Genomic DNA, 18,595 nt, shown 5'->3' on the forward strand with positions numbered 1-18,595 from the left:
TAGAGAGACATCATATTCATATAAACAAATTCTTTTAGGAGAAGTTTGGTGCATAGTATTATAGTTTAAGTTGTTATAGTCGTGTTTAGGGTACATAATATTATAATATTAGTTATTATAATTTGTGTTTATGTGTAAATTATTATAGTACGAGTTATTATATTATGTGTTTGAGTATAAATTATTATAATCCGACAAAATTGAGAATCAAAGTGACCATTCTTATTTTGAAAAAGAAAAAAAATCCAAAAGAAGTCAAAAGGAATAGAGAAAATTGTTCAGTCAAATGTTAGTTTACTTTTATTACAAAAAAATTATTTATCTTTTGGGTTTAGGCTAATCTTCAATGATCATGGTCGGCCAATCTCCCACCATCATCTCTAGTGACTCCATCGACGAACTTCCGATAATCAACTTCGACGACCGTTGTCATCGATTAGTCTTGAAGATTTTTTATAAAAATATTTTTTAGTATATATAACAAACAAAAGAAATTTGTACGTATAAATATTTTTTAAAATATATATTTTAAAACACGATTGTGTTTTTATTTTAAGAAGTTTTTAGAAAAAATGTTAAACAAAAATGAGATTTTTTAGGTTATTCAAGAAAATACTTTTAGTTTAGTTATAATAATATTTTATAAAATGCACTTTTTCATACTTTTTTTTCTTTGTAATATTCTCCTAAAGATAATGTTTGACCAATCCATGACTTGATTTGGACTATTATTCGATAGTAAACAATGTTGGTATGTTGCTTTTTATTTTATGTTCATGTGTTGTTTGAGTTCGGTTTAAATTTTGTGATTATGGTCACTACGTTTGTATTGTTGCATTATATATTTAAACTTGGTTAACCATATTCTCACTGTTCACACGAGATTTCGAATAAATGTATTTCGTGGAATTGAACTTTATATATTGATGAATATTGTGCATACAACCTCTAGTATTTACTCATTTGATGCTTTCTCTCGAATACAAGTTAAAACTTATAACTTTTTGATCTTCGATCTTTAGGATATTGTAGTTGCAAGTTGATTTGAACTTCGATCTTATGGAACCCAAGGAAAGTTTAATCTTCCAACTTTCAGAAGTTGTTGATCTCCAGGTTGATATGAACTTTGACGTCTTGAGAGCTTGTAGAAGTTTGAATCTTCAATTCTTCAGTACTTCAGAGGTTCAATTCTTTATTCAACCAAAGACCCCTTTTAAAATGAATGGCAATGGTCTCTATTTATAGAGAAATTTCATGGGCTTTAGGTGAACTTGGGCTCATTTGCTTGCTAGACTTGGACTTGGGCCCATTTGATTGTTGGGCTTGGACTTGAGCCCATTTGTGAGTTGAGTTTGAACTTGGGCCCATCTGCTTATTCGACTTGGGCTTGAGCCCATTTTTTCTGTTGGATATGAATTGAGTTGGGTTGAGTAAACTTAATTATCCAAACTCAAACAAAAGTATAATCATCATCATATTTATTGTGATGATGTGGCGTAATTTAATTGGTCAAAATTTCTTGCTCAACAAATGTCTCCTTTTAGAGATTTGTGCACGTTTATATGATGGGTGAATCTTGAAAACGATAAGCTGAAATAAGTGAATTTGTTCTTGGATTTGGTTCTAGTTAATATGTCAATTTAATCATACTATGCATTTGGACATAAGTGTGATTAAAATGTTATACGAAGTTTGGTCAATTTATATGGTGGAGCACACCAAGCTTGATCGAAGACAAAAATGGAGATGGAGATCCGATCGGCTGTAACACATCGAAGACGAAAATAGAGATGGAGATCCGATCGGCTGCGACACATCGAAGACGAAAATGGAGATGGAGATCTGATCGACTGCAACACACCGAAGACAAAAATGTAAATATAGATCCAATCGACTGCGGCACATCAAAGACAGAAATGGAGATGGAGATTCGACCGACGGCAGCACATGAAAGACCGAGATGGAGATGAAGATCCACATATCGAAGATGGAGATGGAGATCCGATCGGCTGCAACACATCGAAGATGGAGATCCAATTGACTGCGACACATCGAAGACGAAAATGGAGATGGAGATTCGACCAACTGGAGCACATGGAAGACGAAGATGGAGATGAAAATTCGTACATCGAAGATGGAGATGGAGATTTTGATGACTGCGACACGTCGAAGATGCAGATGGTGACGACTGCGGCACATCAAAGATGATGACGACCGCATCGAAGATGCAGATGATGATGGCTGCGACACATCAGAGATGCAGATGATGATGACTGTAACACATGGAGATGGAGATTCTGATGGCTGCGACACATCGAAAATGTAGATGGTGACGGCTGCGACACATCGAAGATAATGACGGCCACATCGAAGATGCAGATGATGACAACTGCAACACATCAAAGATGCAGATGGTGATGACTGCAATACATGGAGATGAAGATTCTAACGGCTGCGACACGTCGAAGATTCTGATGGTGACAGCCACATCGAAGATACAGATGATGACGCCTGCAACACATTGAAGATGCAGATGATGACGGTTGCAACACATCAGAGATGCAGATGATGATGACTGCAACACATGCAGATGGAGATTCTGACGACTGCGACACGTCGAAGATGCAGATGGTAATGGTTGCGACACGTCGAAGATGCAGATGGTGACAACAGCGACATATCGAAGATGCAGATGATGTCGGCAGTGACACATCAGAGATGTAGATGATGACGGTTGCAACACATCGAGGATGCAGATGATAACGACTGCAACACCTAGGAGATGAAAATGATGATCTTCTCGTCTGCAACACGTGGAAGAAGATGATGATGAATCCTTTTGGCTACAGCACGTGGGAGAAGATGAAGATGAAGATGAATCCTTTTGACTATAACACGTGGGAGAAGATGAAAATGAATCCTCTCGGCTGTAATACGTGGGAGAAGAGGAATCCTCTCGGCTGCAACACATGGAAAAGATGAAGATGAATCCTCTCGGCTGCAACACATGGAGAAGATGAAGATAAATCCTTCCGACTGCAACACATGGAGAAGGTGAAGATGAATCCTCTCGGCTGCAACACATGGAGAAGGTGAAGATAAAGATCCTTTCAGCTGCAACACTTGAGAGAAGATGAAGATGAATATCTTTTCAGCTGCAACACTTGCGAGAAAAGGTAGAGCTCGCTACTTTGACTTTGCCCCATTTGTCCCATTTCTTTTCTGTTGTAACTGTTCATGAATTTCATTTTCTATTGAGATTACATCATCACGATGAAGCATAATTTTTTTTTTTCGTGCGACTGAACTTAAAGTAATCTTTAAGCTGCCTACGTATCCTTTTTATAACACAGAGATCAAGTCATAACGTAGTTCAATTGAGTTGTTGTTTTTTTTTTTTTTTTTTTGTTATTCACCTTTTAAGCTCTTGTGGACTAAGAGCATCATGCAATTTAGGCTTTTGCGATAAGGAGCTTTACACATTTAACAAATATTTTCGTAAAAAATTTGTTCACCTTCTTCATTTGTAGAATTGGTGAATATAATAATTTTTGGCTTCACGATCAAGGGACCTTCTGTGTTTATGTCAACAAATAACTTCCTCTTCATGCGTGATGAGACACAACTGCGTATCTTCGCCATTATTTTCTTCATGAAGTGATTTTACCTTCAAAGTTTTCATCTCTTTTTCATGTTGATCACTTGTCATTTTAGTCTATCAAAAACAGATGTTGAAGGTTGATATTTCTTTGATGTGGAGATACTTAGCCTTTTGAAAGCTAAAGTTTGAGTGGAAGTAGATGTTAAACATTGGTTTTCTTCTTCTTTCATGGTCATACTCAATCTTTGAAAAATTGAAGATTGAGTAATTGAAGGCTTGATACGATCAAAGACAAAAGTCCTTTGCTTAATTTCATTTGAATTGTCGATTTCTTCAGAAGATGCAATAATTGTTGTCGACTTCTGTTATACTGACAACATGACATGCAAGGACTTCTAATACTTTCTTTGGATGATCATCAAGGAAGCTTCTTGGGAGAAATTCTTTCAAAGTTATCGACCGTCGATGTCGGATGAAGTCCTCGTCTTTTCCTTTGATAGGCTTAGACTTCCACATCTTATTTCTTTTCTCATTTTTACGAGAGTTGCTTCCTTTTCCATGCTTCTGATGGAAGTGCGACTTCGTTTGTACGAAAATTGATTGTCTCCCCTTTTTACGAGTCATGACTATCCATCCTTCGCAATCATCTTCAATAGGCTTTTCTTTGTTTTGAGATTTCTTTGTCACGATCCTTTGTTGGAATCGAACATGTACAGGTTCAAAAGTCCCAAACTGGACCAAGTTTTTCCATTAATCATAAAGGTGTGTTGATGGCGGAACACTTGAAGTCATCTCAATTGCAACATGATTTGTCTGAGCTACTTCATCCATATCTAACTCGATCTTCTTTTCACGAGCCAACTTTATAATCAGCTCCTTCAACACGAAACACTTTCCAACAGGATGACTAATGACCCGATGGTACTTGCAGTAGTTAGGATCATCTACTTTCTCTGCTTGTTTCGGTCGTTTGCATTCTGGCAGTTGAATAAGTTGCTTCTCTAACAGCTGCTCTAACATGTCTGCAACATCAGAGTCAGGAAATGGATAAAAATTTTCTTGTCTTTCTTTAAGGGCGTCGCTTTTCCTCTCTATCATGCTTTCCTTCAAATTTTGTTTCTTTTCTTTTAGAGAAAGATTTCAAAGGGGTTGCATGAACAACCATAGACTCATTTATGACACTATCTGTAATCTTTTTAGTGTCATCAATTTAATTCTTGTCACTCCTCATTTTTTGAACCAAAAAATCTTTTGCTCCTCTACGAGTGATACTTAGTTCCATATCATGGGCACGAGTCGCCAACTCTTCAAACGTGCGTGGTTTTATCCCCTGCAAAATATAGAGAAGTTCCCAATGCATGCCTTGGGTGCACATCTCGACTACAGACATTTCTATGAGCTTGTCTTTGCAATCCAGGCTTAGAGCTCTCCATCGGTTTATGTAGTTGATGACTGGCTCCCTCTTTCGCTATTTGCTATTTGTCAACTCCATCATGCTGACGATACGCTGGGTGCTGTAAAAGCGATTGAGAAAGTCCCCCTCAAGTTACTCCCAACTATCAATGGATTCATGTTCCAGGTCGATGTACCATTTGAAGGCGTTTCCTTTCAGAGTTCGAACGAACTGCTTTATCAACAAATCTCCTCTCGTACTAGGAGTTTCACATGTTTCAATGAAGTGAGCAACGTGTTGTCTTGGGTTACCCTTTCCATCAAACTGTTGGAACTTGGGTGGTTGGTATCCATTCGGCATTATGAGATTGTCGATCCTCTTCGTATATGGTTTGGAATATAGAGAGAGAGTTTGAGCAAGTCCATCATATTGAGTTTTGATGGAGTTTGCAATCATCTCCTGCAATTGCTGAATAGATATTGATGCAATTGAGGTTGAATTTTGTGGTTGACTTTCTTGCATAATTGTCTTCCTTTTGTCAGTATTTTTGATAGTATGTGTATGACTTGATTCAGCATCATGACGTTCGATGTGATTCTTGAGAGATGCAATCTCATTATCCTTTTCTTCAACGACCTTCATGAGCCTGTTGATCTTCTTTTTAAGCTCAGTCATTATGTCTTCACTTGTATCCACGTCAGTCACCATAATCGACATGATATTTGGATGAGGCATCTTCTCATTCGAGCGTTCACAGGAGGAAATTTGTTCGTCAATCACAGGATTTTCTTCGACTATAATTCCACCTTTTGGTGGCTTGGACAGTTGCTCCCAAATGTTCTTTGCGGCCTCAAAGGATGGCATTTCCTCAGATGATTGAGTCTCCCTTGAGCGGCTGTGAGTATTTGGCTGCTTGCCGATGTCATTTGTTCGTCAATCGACATGATTTCTTTAGATGTTCTTCAAAAGAGAAAGAGATGAAAGGTAGAGATTGTCTCACTGGACGTGTCAAACTGTTCACACGAGATTTTGAAGAAATGTATTTCGTGGAGTTGAACTTTATATATTAAAGAATATTGTGAATACAACCTCTAGTATTTACTCTTTTGATGTTTTTTCTCGAATACAAGTTAAAACTTAGAACTTTTTTATTTTCGATCTTCAGGATGTTGTAGTTGCACGTTGATTTGAACTTCGATCTTCTGGAATCCAAGAAAAGTTTAATTTTCCAAGTCTTCAATCTTTCAGAAGTTGTTGATCTCGAAGTTGATACAAACTTGCACGTCTTGAGAGCTTGTAGAAGTTTGAATCTTCAATTCTTCAGAGCTTCAATTCTTCTTTCAACCAAAGACCCCTTTTAAAATGAATGACAGTGGTCTCTATTTATAGACATTTCATGGGCTTTAGGTGAAATTGGGGTCATTTGCTTATTGGGCTTGGATTTGAGCCCATTTGCGAGATGAGTTTGGACTTGGGCCCATTTGATTCTTGGACTTGGGCTTGAGCCCATTTGTTTTGTTGGATCTGAATTGGGTTGGGTTGAGTAACTTAATTATCCAAACTCAAACAAAAGTATAATCATCATTATTTACTGTGATGATGTGACGTAATTTAATTGGTCAAAATTTCTTGCTCAACACTCACATTTTTGTATTGTTTTCCATTCTAAATTAATTCATCTATGATTTATAGAGATTTATCTCTTACATAATTTAAAGCATAGTATTAGAATAATGTTGAAAATCATTTTATCTATTTGTTAAACTTGTTAATAATCCTATATGAAATTTTCAAAAAATTGATATTTTATATATTGAATATATGTAAAAAAGAATAGAAAAAAACTGTCACAAATAATAAATTCGACAAAATATTTACTAGATTATATTAATAATAGATATTGATAAGCCCTTATATGTTTAGTGACATTGATCGATCTATCGAATATCAAATTTTAAAATACTTTATAAATATTTTAATTAATTTGGCTATTTTTAATAGTAATAATAATAAAAAAAAAACAATATAACACAAACAATTATACTTATATTGTACTCCAAAATTACAAGTTCCTAAACATAAATTAGAGTTAGTTGGAGTTTGGTTTAGAGATAAAATTTAAAACGGGAAAAAGAAAGAAGAAGAAAAAAGAAAGAAATGAAAAGAAGTAAGCCTGATGTCACATGTGAAGCTTTGACCCCAAAAATCACCCGCAAAATTGCGCCAATACGTGCCACGACTCCTTTAGCATGGCCCAGGAGTAGCCCAACGTGGTCCCGAGACAGCCCAAGGGTGACCAGGACATATGCCCACAACATTGGCAGGCACCTCTCGAGGACAGCTCACAGGCCCCGCACGCGTGCCACGAAAAGGGTTGCTTGCAAAGAGTACAACTAATGCTCGAGCGGGGATTCAACTGGTATGCCTCCCCTATAATACATTTTGAACATTTTCAGCTCTGGCAGGCTTGCATATGAAAATGCCGAAACGTCACACCCAAGCTTTATGACCTAGAATGAAAAGCAAACACCTATGGTGGGATTTTAATTTCCATATTAATCAATTAACATGCATACAATACAATATAACCTTTATATCATACATTTTAATGCATGAACATGTTAACCTATGGTGGGATTTTAAATCTATATGACATTCAAAATGCACATACAAATTTAAAGTAATTTAATCATACATCACATGCATAAATAAAAAAAAACACCCTAAAATGGACTGATTTTTGGCTCCTAAATTAAGCTAAGTACTAAATTATTACATAATTACTTTGGTGTAGTACAGAACCACTCCCAAAAACTTTGAACCGGCTGAAAAACCAACCGAAACCGCTTGAACCGGCCCAGGCGCACACGGGTCGGGCGAAGGCAGGCACGCGGGCGCGAGGCAGACGCATGCGGACACAGGCGGGCGCGCGGGCGCAGGAGGGCGTGCGGGCATGCGGGCGCGCGGGCGCGTGCGGGTCGCGAAGCGGGTCAAGGCGGGTTTTCGGGTCTGTGACCTTCTTTTCTTCATTTTTTTTCAATTCTCTCACCCGGTTGAACCAGTTACAGCCTAACTTCAACTCTAATGACTTTTTTTCTTTTTTTAAAAAATTACAAACACTTTGCAACAATAAAAATAAGCCATTAACAAGGCTAATTACAATAATTAGAACAAAAACACTTAATCTAGAGCCAAAATCATAATATATCCATTTTAGTTCAAACCAAAATTTATCTAATAAATATGAACCCACCACATGCAATTGGGTAAAAATGAAGCATGCTCTGATACCACATGATAGAACTAAGTCATGCACAGCGGAAAAAGAATCGAATTTCTACCCTAATTGCCACAATTAACATGTAACCATAAACTAATCAAATTAGGGTTTTAAGAAATATTACCTTTGAAGCTTTCAAAAGGTTTGATATCTTCTTACCAATTCTAACCGAGACCACCACTAGTACTCAACTGCTATCCTCTAGACAAAGAACCGGGTTGTGGGACCCAATTTTGGTGTAGAAAGTAATGGAGATAAAATGAGATTGGAAGCTTTCTTTTTTCTTTTGTTGAGATGATGAAAATGATAAAAGAGGCAAAAGTTTTTTCAACATTTGAAAACACCTCTATTTATAACCTAATTACATGAAAAAATGCATGCAATTCATTTGCCAAATCTCAACACCTAATGTTCCACTAACAATTAGTGGAACTTAGTGGGCTAGGTGTCTATATCTCATATAGCCACATATCCCACTAAGAGTTAGTGGGATTATCCAACAAAATGTTGGATTTTCCCACTAACTTAGTCCAAGGGTAAAATGGTCATTAGATATTTCTAGTCAAAAGTCAAACTTTGACTTTTCTTAGTCAAAAGTCAATATTTTGACTTTTTACCATTTTGTCCGTCTTGACTAATTCCAACCTCCCGAGCATGAATCCGCATTCATTTTTCCAAAATTTAAATCACATTTGAATATAAGGCCGGTCAAAGTTTGACTTTTCAAAGTCAAAAGTCAACATTTTGACTTTTTACTATTTTTGACCAATTCTATCAATTTCGAGCTTCTTAGTATGAATCCGCATTCATACTTATAGTATGTAAAACATAAAGCTCTATTTCTAATTAGAAGACCGACGACTATATCACTATATTTGTCGGTTTCCCTTTCTTCTCCCAATTCGAACAATTCGACTTATTTCATCACACTGTTCTAAGTTTAATCCATATGAGCTAGCAGAGGAACCTAATGGACCTATAGATCATGGGCTCCAACGATTCAAGATTAACTAGCTAAACTCTTTTAAACCGAGTTAATCAACATTCGTTAACTAACGGGTCATTCCACTAAAGTCCCGTAGTTGCACTCCCCTCACTATAGATATATTTGTGTCCATTTGATAAAACCATAATCAGTAAGTTAATCCTTCACAGGTTGCTCGTAACCTTGGCTAGGTCAAAATACCGTTTTACCCCCAAGATTACATCTTGCTCCTTAAGTCCCACTAATCCACTATTGAACAATTGGTTTAAGGTTCAATCCTATAAACTTAATCCCTCTCGGTCCAATGAGAGGGTGGGGCCCCTTGTTCAAGACTTGGATTCAGTGCTTAAGAGAACAACCTATCTACTAACCCTAAAGCGGGTAGGAGTGAATTCCATCTTGTACCCTATGTTCCCAGCTATCCACCCGATCTTACCCCTGAAATGGGAGGCTTATTGGGCCAACGCTGATGAGCTGCCCTCACCTATGCAGATCTAAGGATAATCTCGTGTGAACAGGAGTTCATAGTTAACTCAGGATTAAGTCTAAGTTACCTAGGTCATCAATAATTGAGATAGTCAGTTTTAAACAGTAAACGGTGTTATAACGTAAAAAAGACTAATTCATGGTTCAGTCTTATGTAAACATTTTACATAGGATGCCCCCACTTTCATGTCTCTACATGAACGATTAGGATCACCTCGTTTGTACTACAAAGTGGGCCGCATCCATAGTTTCTCTAAATAAGGCGCCCAACCTTTATTTCATATACTATAGACTATTTAGGCTATATACTCGAACTTGATCCACGTTTATGTTTACACATAAAGTTCAAGTTTATTCAAAAATAGCCTTGGAACTTGATTTATTGGATTTAAGATTATGCCAATACACCCGAACACAAGAACGTAGAAATTTCTTGATTGTCGAATGGACGTGGAGAAGTTTCTTGATTGGATCAAGAACGTAGAAATTTTTTTCGACTATGCCAATACACCCGAACATAAGAAGGTCCGATTAGTTGCTCTCAAACTTCAAGGTGGCGCAAGCGCTTGGTGGGATCAATTACAAAACAATAGACGATTATTCGGTAAACAATCTAAAGATTAACTGAATATCTTATAAAAAGATGTTGTCGTAGGCTTAGTGGTGACAGGTGAGAAAGTAAGTTGTGTCTTTTATGACTCTTAAACGTTGAAGTCAACCAATGAGTTCCAAATCCAACCATAGTTTATGAAGTTCAATCCAAATTTTATAAATTTTCTTTAAATTTGAAAATGCAGAAAGTGATTAGTTGTCAAATAAGTCTAAAAAGATTGGAAGCAAGGACTGAATTCACGAGCTCAAGCCAAAAAATAATTAAATGCAACAAGTGAAGAGATCACAAGTGGAGAATGACTCTCGTTCTATGAAGCTATAATAATATATTTATAGATATAATTGATCTAATTTTTACCCCATAAGTTTTTATCTAATAAATACAATTGGTTATTTTTCTAGGCTCCACCTTTTAAGTGGTACATTGGTTTGAATCTTGACAGTAAAGCTCTTTCCTATGAGGCTATTTTCTTGATCTAATTGTGTTTGCCCCTATTTGATGTTGTTGGTGTCATTTGTTTCAAAATCATCCCCTAAAGAAACAAAATCCTAACTAAATATTTTGAATAGATAGCAAAACCAGCCAACATAGTCGGATACCCCCAATCCGACACCAAAGAACTATTGGTAAGTTGCAAGGGCTCTTGGAGCATGAAACCATATGAACGAACATAGATGATTTTTGCCCCCAATTTTCATGGTACAACCTTGAGGAAAGGACAAGGTTCATGTGAACCCAAGATATTGCACATGTAATAATTAAGTTAGGAATGTTTTGAGGAGATTGTTAGTAAACGTGGAAAAAAAATATTACATGCTTCTTCAGTTGGGCTTTTCTCTTTTGGACATTTCTTCCTTGATATCACAATATTTAATTGCATATATTCTCAAATTTGATACATCAACTACTAATGATGCCGCTTGTAAAAAAAAAAAAAAACGATGCCCAACTTCGGTGAACATTCTAGGGAGGAGGTTAGATATATTCGATATTATATTAGTAAGTGTTTCAGCTATATATACATATATCTAAGTATAGATAGAATTGACAATCAGACACACTAATTAGATTTGCACCAATTATTCAAATTGGAAATTATTTTAAAGGGTGTGGAATTCCTACTTCCACATCGCATTTAAACCTCTAATTGTCCTTCTATTTGTAGCAATTTGGCTTCAACCATTTTCCATTTGTTGTTGTTTGGATGTACTTTCAAAGATGCTCACACCAATCCCTACTTCAAACTCATCCCTTATGTGATACTCCTTCACCTGTACAAGTTTGGAATATGATGTTCTTTTTTCTATTCTTCTCAAACTCATCTCAATTTTTTGTTTTGGTTACCTTTATACTAAGGCAGTAACGAATATTCGACAAACTTGATGTACGAATAGGGGACGGAAGCAATAATGCCATCAGAAAATTCAAAAGAAATAGTCTCACCAGACCGTACAAATTCCCTTTGTATTATTAGATTTTTCAAGTCATTAGCTAATATATGCAAGAACATGACAATCATCTCTTCTACATCTGTAACTTATGTTCCAACTAATCTAGCAGTCGTCCTAAGTAAATGGCATAAAATGGCAAAACATATTCTATTCATTATTGTACTTTGACAACAGGAAAGATCATACTCATGAATTAGTCGAAAATTATGATAATTGTCTACTATCAAATGATGTATGTTCTATCATCTTATGATCATCCAATAATAATTAAAGTGTCATAAGTAACTCATGTTTGGAAGTTGTAAATACGGTAAGTATCATAACTAGTTATTGTGGATCCATTATGTGGTGACAACTGATGACCTTACACATCAAAGACAGATCGCAAGACGACAAACAAGAAAAAATATGTTTATTTTACTTGGCCATTTGCTTATAATAATATTGCTATGGGAATTTATTAGTAAATTTATAAATTTAGCAGTAATATAATCTAATTTAGCCAAACTTCTTAAACACTCTATAGTTTGTGTGTTATTCATGGTTTTTATACCAAATTATAATAGCCCAAGAATAGAATAGTTTGTGTAATCAAAGTAAGTTTATGTGTGGTTGATCTAAAGAATTACATTGCCTAAACCTATGAATTACCCTTTTAAAAAAGGTAGACTCTATAATGTGTGATAAAAAATGTGTAGTAAAGTTTTCTAATTAATTTTTTTTTTTTGTAATTAATCATCGTTGAAAAAAATAGTTTGTGTGTTATACTTTCAAATGACAATTTTAGTTCAAATACTTAAATTAATTTTAAATTTATCACATAGTCTAATTGTTCAAATTTGAAAGTAAATTATTGAATTGAAAGTGTTATTCTCATTTTCAAATATTTGAAAAACACCCCCTAAAATGCATTACAAATTATTTTTAATATTTGTTTTTCTAACGACCATATTTGTAATTCATTACTTTCCTAGAATGATTTCGCATTTATTATTTGTAACTTATTATTATCCACGGAAATTGTGCAATACTAAATCATGTGTGTTTGAAAATTATTTCCTAACTTAATTCTACATAGTTGATATGCGGAACAAATAATTTGTAATGAAATTGCAAAGTCAAATTTTCTAAAGTGTACATGGAATAAAGTTTGGAATAAAGTTTTGCACATTTTCTAAAGTGTAGCTTTGGATGGAACGAAGATTATCAATGCATCGTTGTAGAGCGAGAGTTGTTTGATAGTTGGGTCAAGGTATTAATTTCACAGTACAATTTTATGTACTTTTATAATCCCAATCATCATCTAATATGTCTTAATTATGTTTGTATAGAGTCATCCTGGAGCCAAAAGCCTTCTACACAAATCATTTCCACATTATGATGATCTGTCCTATGTCTTCGGCAAAGATCGGGAAACATGAGCATGTTCAGAGACCTTTGCTGATGTGGGATGTAATGTGCATTACAATTTTAATGATGGTGTTCCCTTGGGTGATTCACATGATCAAGACATCCCGACAATGTATAGCCAATGACTTGATATGTCACCAGATGAGATGTTAGAAATACGTGCAGGTTGATCAGATGAAAGAAGAAATTATTGAAGTGAAAGTAAGAGAAAAAAGAGTGGCCAACAATATGAAGGGATAGATGTGATAAGTAATGCAATGGAAGTTAGAAATGACAATTAAAAGCAATTGCAAATTGACTTAAAGAAAAGTGTGTAACAGAGGTTGAATTGCGTGCTAAAGTCGTGAAAGAACTGCAAGATATCCCTGAACTATGGAATCGAGACAAGGTAAAGCTTATGCAAATCATATTCCATAGGGTGGATGCCATAGAGGTAAAACTTAAATTGGAGTATTGCAAGGTTCTCTTAAAAGATAATGTTGGACCAGTTGTCGATTTGATGACTTTCTACTTTTATTTTGTGAACTTGTTATCTTGGTTTGGTTTGTATTGTCCTAAGTTTAATTACAAGTGTTATATGAAACTTTATATATTTATATTTCACTAAGCACATATTTGAGCTTTCGACTTCATAAATTAAAACAAAATAAATTGAGAGCCACTCTTTTCAGTGGTCTTTTGTACTTGGGAGCTTTCCTCTAAAATCACTCTCTTTATATAACCAACTTCTTGCATGTTTTGGTTGGGTAGAATTTTTTTTATAAAAAATTTAGCTTTTTTCTTTCTTTCTCTATTATTATTATTACTAATTTGTAATGTTGTGGTGAAGGTGTGGGGATCTGCCAAAAGTCTAAAATGGAGTTTATTGTAAAAAAAATGGATAAATGTGATTAAAGTGGAATTTTTGTTTTCTTCATAAACCTTGTTTCTGTGTTTCTTTGTGGGATAGTTATAGTTAAAGACAATATGTTCTTTTTTCTCTATTTCTACAAATTTCTATTTACTATCAATTTTCTACATCAAATTATTGACTAAATTATACCATCAAGAGACTAAAGTATAATAATAACACATCCATTCATATATCTTTTACCATGATATTGAAAGGTAAGCTCTCTTAATTATGTTTTTGAAAGGTAAGATTTCATCTGCTTAGTAATTATTTTAATTTCTTTTTTTTTTTAAATTAAACTTACTTTCTTCCATTTTTTTACTATGTTTTGTTGATCTTTTAAGCATAAGAATATTGTGTTTGTAGGAATTAGTCAAAATTCCAAAATTTTAGTTGTCAAATTTTGAGTTGGTTTTTCTATAAAAAAAAAAAAACATGGATATCGAAGTACTTGATTTAGAAGTGAAAGATGTATTTTCACCTTCACTCTCAACTCTTTCACTCACTGTGAGGGGTTGCTTAGCATTTAAGAAATTTTTGCATGTCAACCCTGCAAATCATGGTACAAGTAGAATTGAACGCTCATTGGCATAGACATCAAAAGTACAGTAAAAGAAAAACTCAATCATACAACAAAAAACAAACTTACATATGAGCTTAAGCAACCAGAAAGGTATAGGTCAAGAATTGAAGAAAAAAAAATCAATTATGTTTAATAAGGGAGAAACAAAATCCAACTTGTACCAATATTTGAAAAATCAAATGAAACAAATGGAGTAAAAAGAGTTAAAGAGAACAACATTATCCCAAATTAGGGAGGAAAAAGAAAACAAAAGTCCTTACAGCGATCCTCCCTAATCAACAAAAATACATTTTATAAAGACCATTAAAGGTTTCAATAGCCACATGATAGAGGTATGAGAGATTGAGGGTCTCTAAAAGGTTCAATCCTTGGTGGTCTCCAATCCAAGGTCAAACGTGACGTAGAGACAATAGACTTTTTAGAGAGGTTTTGAGAGGTCATTAATATAACACCTTTGTGAGGGACTCGACCACTAACACGTTCTGTACTAGTCTATTTGGCCTAATTATCTCTTGTAGTAGTTTGGACTCCTTTGGTTGGCTTTTCATTTTCTATGTCCCAGTGCATTCATTTTCTCCGTGAAACTCTTGTTTCTCATTTCTGGAATTTAAATACACGACGGGTACTATACATAGAAAGGTAATAAAAAGAATTTGGCCATCCTGTACAAATAATTTAGCTCGCATCATAACATAAGCGGTCAAATTCTGGTTGCAACATGTTTATTGCTCTAATGATTTCAAGATACCTACTATTGATGAATGCATAAAGTATTCATAAAATGCACGAGACGAAGTGTATCAATGGAATGCACGCCAAGCCAAACATAATGTCGAACCTAGTTGTGCATCAATGATCCACGACTTCAATAAATGTTCTTGTTTGCTGGCTAAAAGTAAGATTAAGGTAATAATCACATAAACATAACTTGTAATACAGGACCTTGTGATTTAATATGACTTTCCACAATGTATCAAACTCCCAGCCCCTAAGAAAAGGCCAAATATGGCAGTACTTCCAAGTGTTGTTTTTTATCCAATATATCTAATTTTCAATAGTCCTAACACCTGCAACAACAGATACAAGTTTAGTCAATAATTCATTCTCATCTATCATCATCAAAAACTGTTTCAAGTCTTTTTTTTTTCTTTTCTTGTAAACCTTTGGGCTTTTAAAACTAAAACTTAACATAATAAGAATGGAATAATTGAACCAAACGTAGAAATATTCAGGAATACGAATAATTTCCTATAATCTATGAGTTTTCCTCTCCTCAAAGTCATTTAGAATGACATGAAGAAGAATATAAAAATATGAGAAAAGATTATGAAATTTGTTTCGACAAGGACAAAATCTGTAGTATTTTATTTTTCACTTCAAAGTTGGTTGAGTGCGAATTTTGATCCCATGCTAATAAAACATAACTTTGGTAATCTCCCATGATAATAGAATTCCTAGCAAGGCAGTGCCGAAATCTCATATTAGTTTCAAGATGCTTAGATAAAACACTAGTTAACTGGAAAAAGATTAACTATTCATGATAATTTGATGAGAAACTTTAGATTGTCATAACAGAGTTAGAGAGCCATGGTTGAATTTATGGGAGATAGTATTACCTTAAATCTAATGGCCTCATACCATAAACAGCACCTAGAAAAAGAAAAAGAAATCTGTTAGTTCTAGAATCCTCAGCCAACACATACTACATACTTCAAAATTCAGATCAAAACATAGAAAGAAAAATATATAGAGAGAGAACTTTGATCTAATATTGATGTCATCAAGATTGTTGCACTAGCTAGTTCATAATGCTCGACACTCATGGGGAGTTTGATACTTAAAACTGGAATTTATCACATCCAAACAACCAAAAAGGTTTATTAGCATGGGAAGTTGTACTAATAACAAGGAAAGCAACTGATTAAATTCCAACATCCATGATTCATGACTTTGAGGTGGTCTCGTTCGTTACAGTTTAGGTTGGTTTCTACACAACCAACACCATCAATATTATTACTATCAACTCCACCTCACGGTAAACGAAGAAACTTCCAAGAATGTCAAGTTTCTAGAGTGGCATAATTAGAAGCAAGGACTTTGCATTAGGGAGTTAACATTATAGATTATATCAGATATGCTTCCTATAAAAAATGATTATATATAGGGACAATCTTCCTTTGTGTTTGGACTGCACCCATGCATTTATAGCACGAGAGCATTTAAGGAATTAGATCACATCGCATCCTTTAGAGATGGCAGTTTGCTACCTTGATTTCCAACTTTTGTCGAGCCCTTTAGAGTTAGTTTGGTTTGAAATAGAGATTGTAGTCTTATGTGATCAAGGTTGTGAAATATCTCACTAGATTTTTTTTTAATGGAACATGTGACTAGAAGAGAGTAAGGGTTTTGAGAGGTCTTGGGAGGAGTTGAGACCATTGATGGTTTAAGGCATTTTTAGTTAAAAACATTACTTTATCTCTCGTATATCTAAGACAAGCCAAGCTTATTTTCTTCTTAAAACATACTATAATTAGTCAAACAAAAAATTGTTAATACTCAAATACAGTTTTTATTTGACAATTAATTGTGTTAATTACAACAATAACTATAAAAATTGGTTATCCTCCTGGTTTGTTTAAAAATCAAATCAAGAGTTTAACTAAATGAAATGCACTACAATGATAATTATGCTATTATCAACAATACACAAACCTTGGATATTGAGTGATGAGGATCTCGAAGATTGACCAGTAGATTATCACTTTTCAAATCAAAGTGCACAATATTCTTTTTGTGTAGGTGTTCCATTCCAAAAGCCGCATTCATAGCAATCAAGAGGTGCTTCCGCTTTTCACGACTCCTGCATCAATTGTATTTTATGCTTAATATAAGGGTGAAGATACATTATACTGCAACTAACTTCTAACAAATTAAATTAAACATATGAAAAGTGAGAACAATTGTTACTTTTCATTCTTCAACAAAGCATTTATGAGCGAACCATTAGCCATAAATTCTGTTACTTCTAAAAATCTTCTCACTGGTACAATATAAAACAATAAAAAGGACTTGAGTCAAGGAACAAAAAGAAAAATACACAAATAACAAAAGAAAAGAATAGCCAATTAAACAGCAAACAAATGAGAACAATTGTTACTTTTCATTCTTCAACAAAGCACTTATGAGCGAACCATTGGCCATATGTTCTGTTATTGTGGCCATAGATCTCCCAAGCCCATCATGCACGACACCATAAAAAGTACCACATTTGGGTGGTGCAAATCAGCAAACTTAATTGCTTCATTCTAAAAATCTGCTCATTGGTACAGTATAAAACAATAAAAAGGATCTGAGTCAATGAACAAAAAGAAAATACATGAATAACAAAAGAAAAGAAAAGCCAATTACTTAAAATGAACAACCTTGCGATCTTGTTTAGAAGGCTTCCCAACAAAACACCTATCATCGACTCATTTTCAAGCAACATTAGTTCCCCTCCATTTTCCATGATAAAAAGTGCCAAAGGTGCCAAACCCCAATTCTCTTAATTCTTCAAGGTCACTATTGTTTATTACCCGAAGGAAAGAAGAAAAAGAAAAAGAAAAGGATGTTCGGATGGACAATTTAAACATAAAGTGCAACCTTAAGGTTGAAAATGGAAAACTAAGTATTACCTGCAAGCAGCCAAGGCCTTTTGACAGTGGAAAACCAAGATTTGCTTTACCTGAAAGTCTTGTCCTGCCATCGTGGGCAAACATGAAACAAGAATAATTATGGCAAAAAACGTGACATATTCCCGTTGAATAGCCAAATGAATGATGTGTATGTTGCATCTTGTTTTGGAGAATGTTCAACATTGTATTGGTGTCTTATTTACACTTTGTATAAATTAGTCAGATGT

General features: G+C 34.6%; 1 protein-coding gene across 1 annotated transcript in view; it reads right to left on the bottom strand.

Moving 5' to 3' along the window:
- LOC116403315 (NAD-dependent malic enzyme 2, mitochondrial-like) overlaps window positions 1-18,595 on the bottom strand; it is a 101,600-nt gene that overhangs the window by 8,763 nt on the left and 74,242 nt on the right. The window lies entirely within an intron of this gene.

This window comes from Cucumis sativus, chromosome 4 (assembly GCF_000004075.3).
Source record: "Cucumis sativus cultivar 9930 chromosome 4, Cucumber_9930_V3, whole genome shotgun sequence".
NCBI lineage: Eukaryota > Viridiplantae > Streptophyta > Magnoliopsida > Cucurbitales > Cucurbitaceae > Cucumis > Cucumis sativus.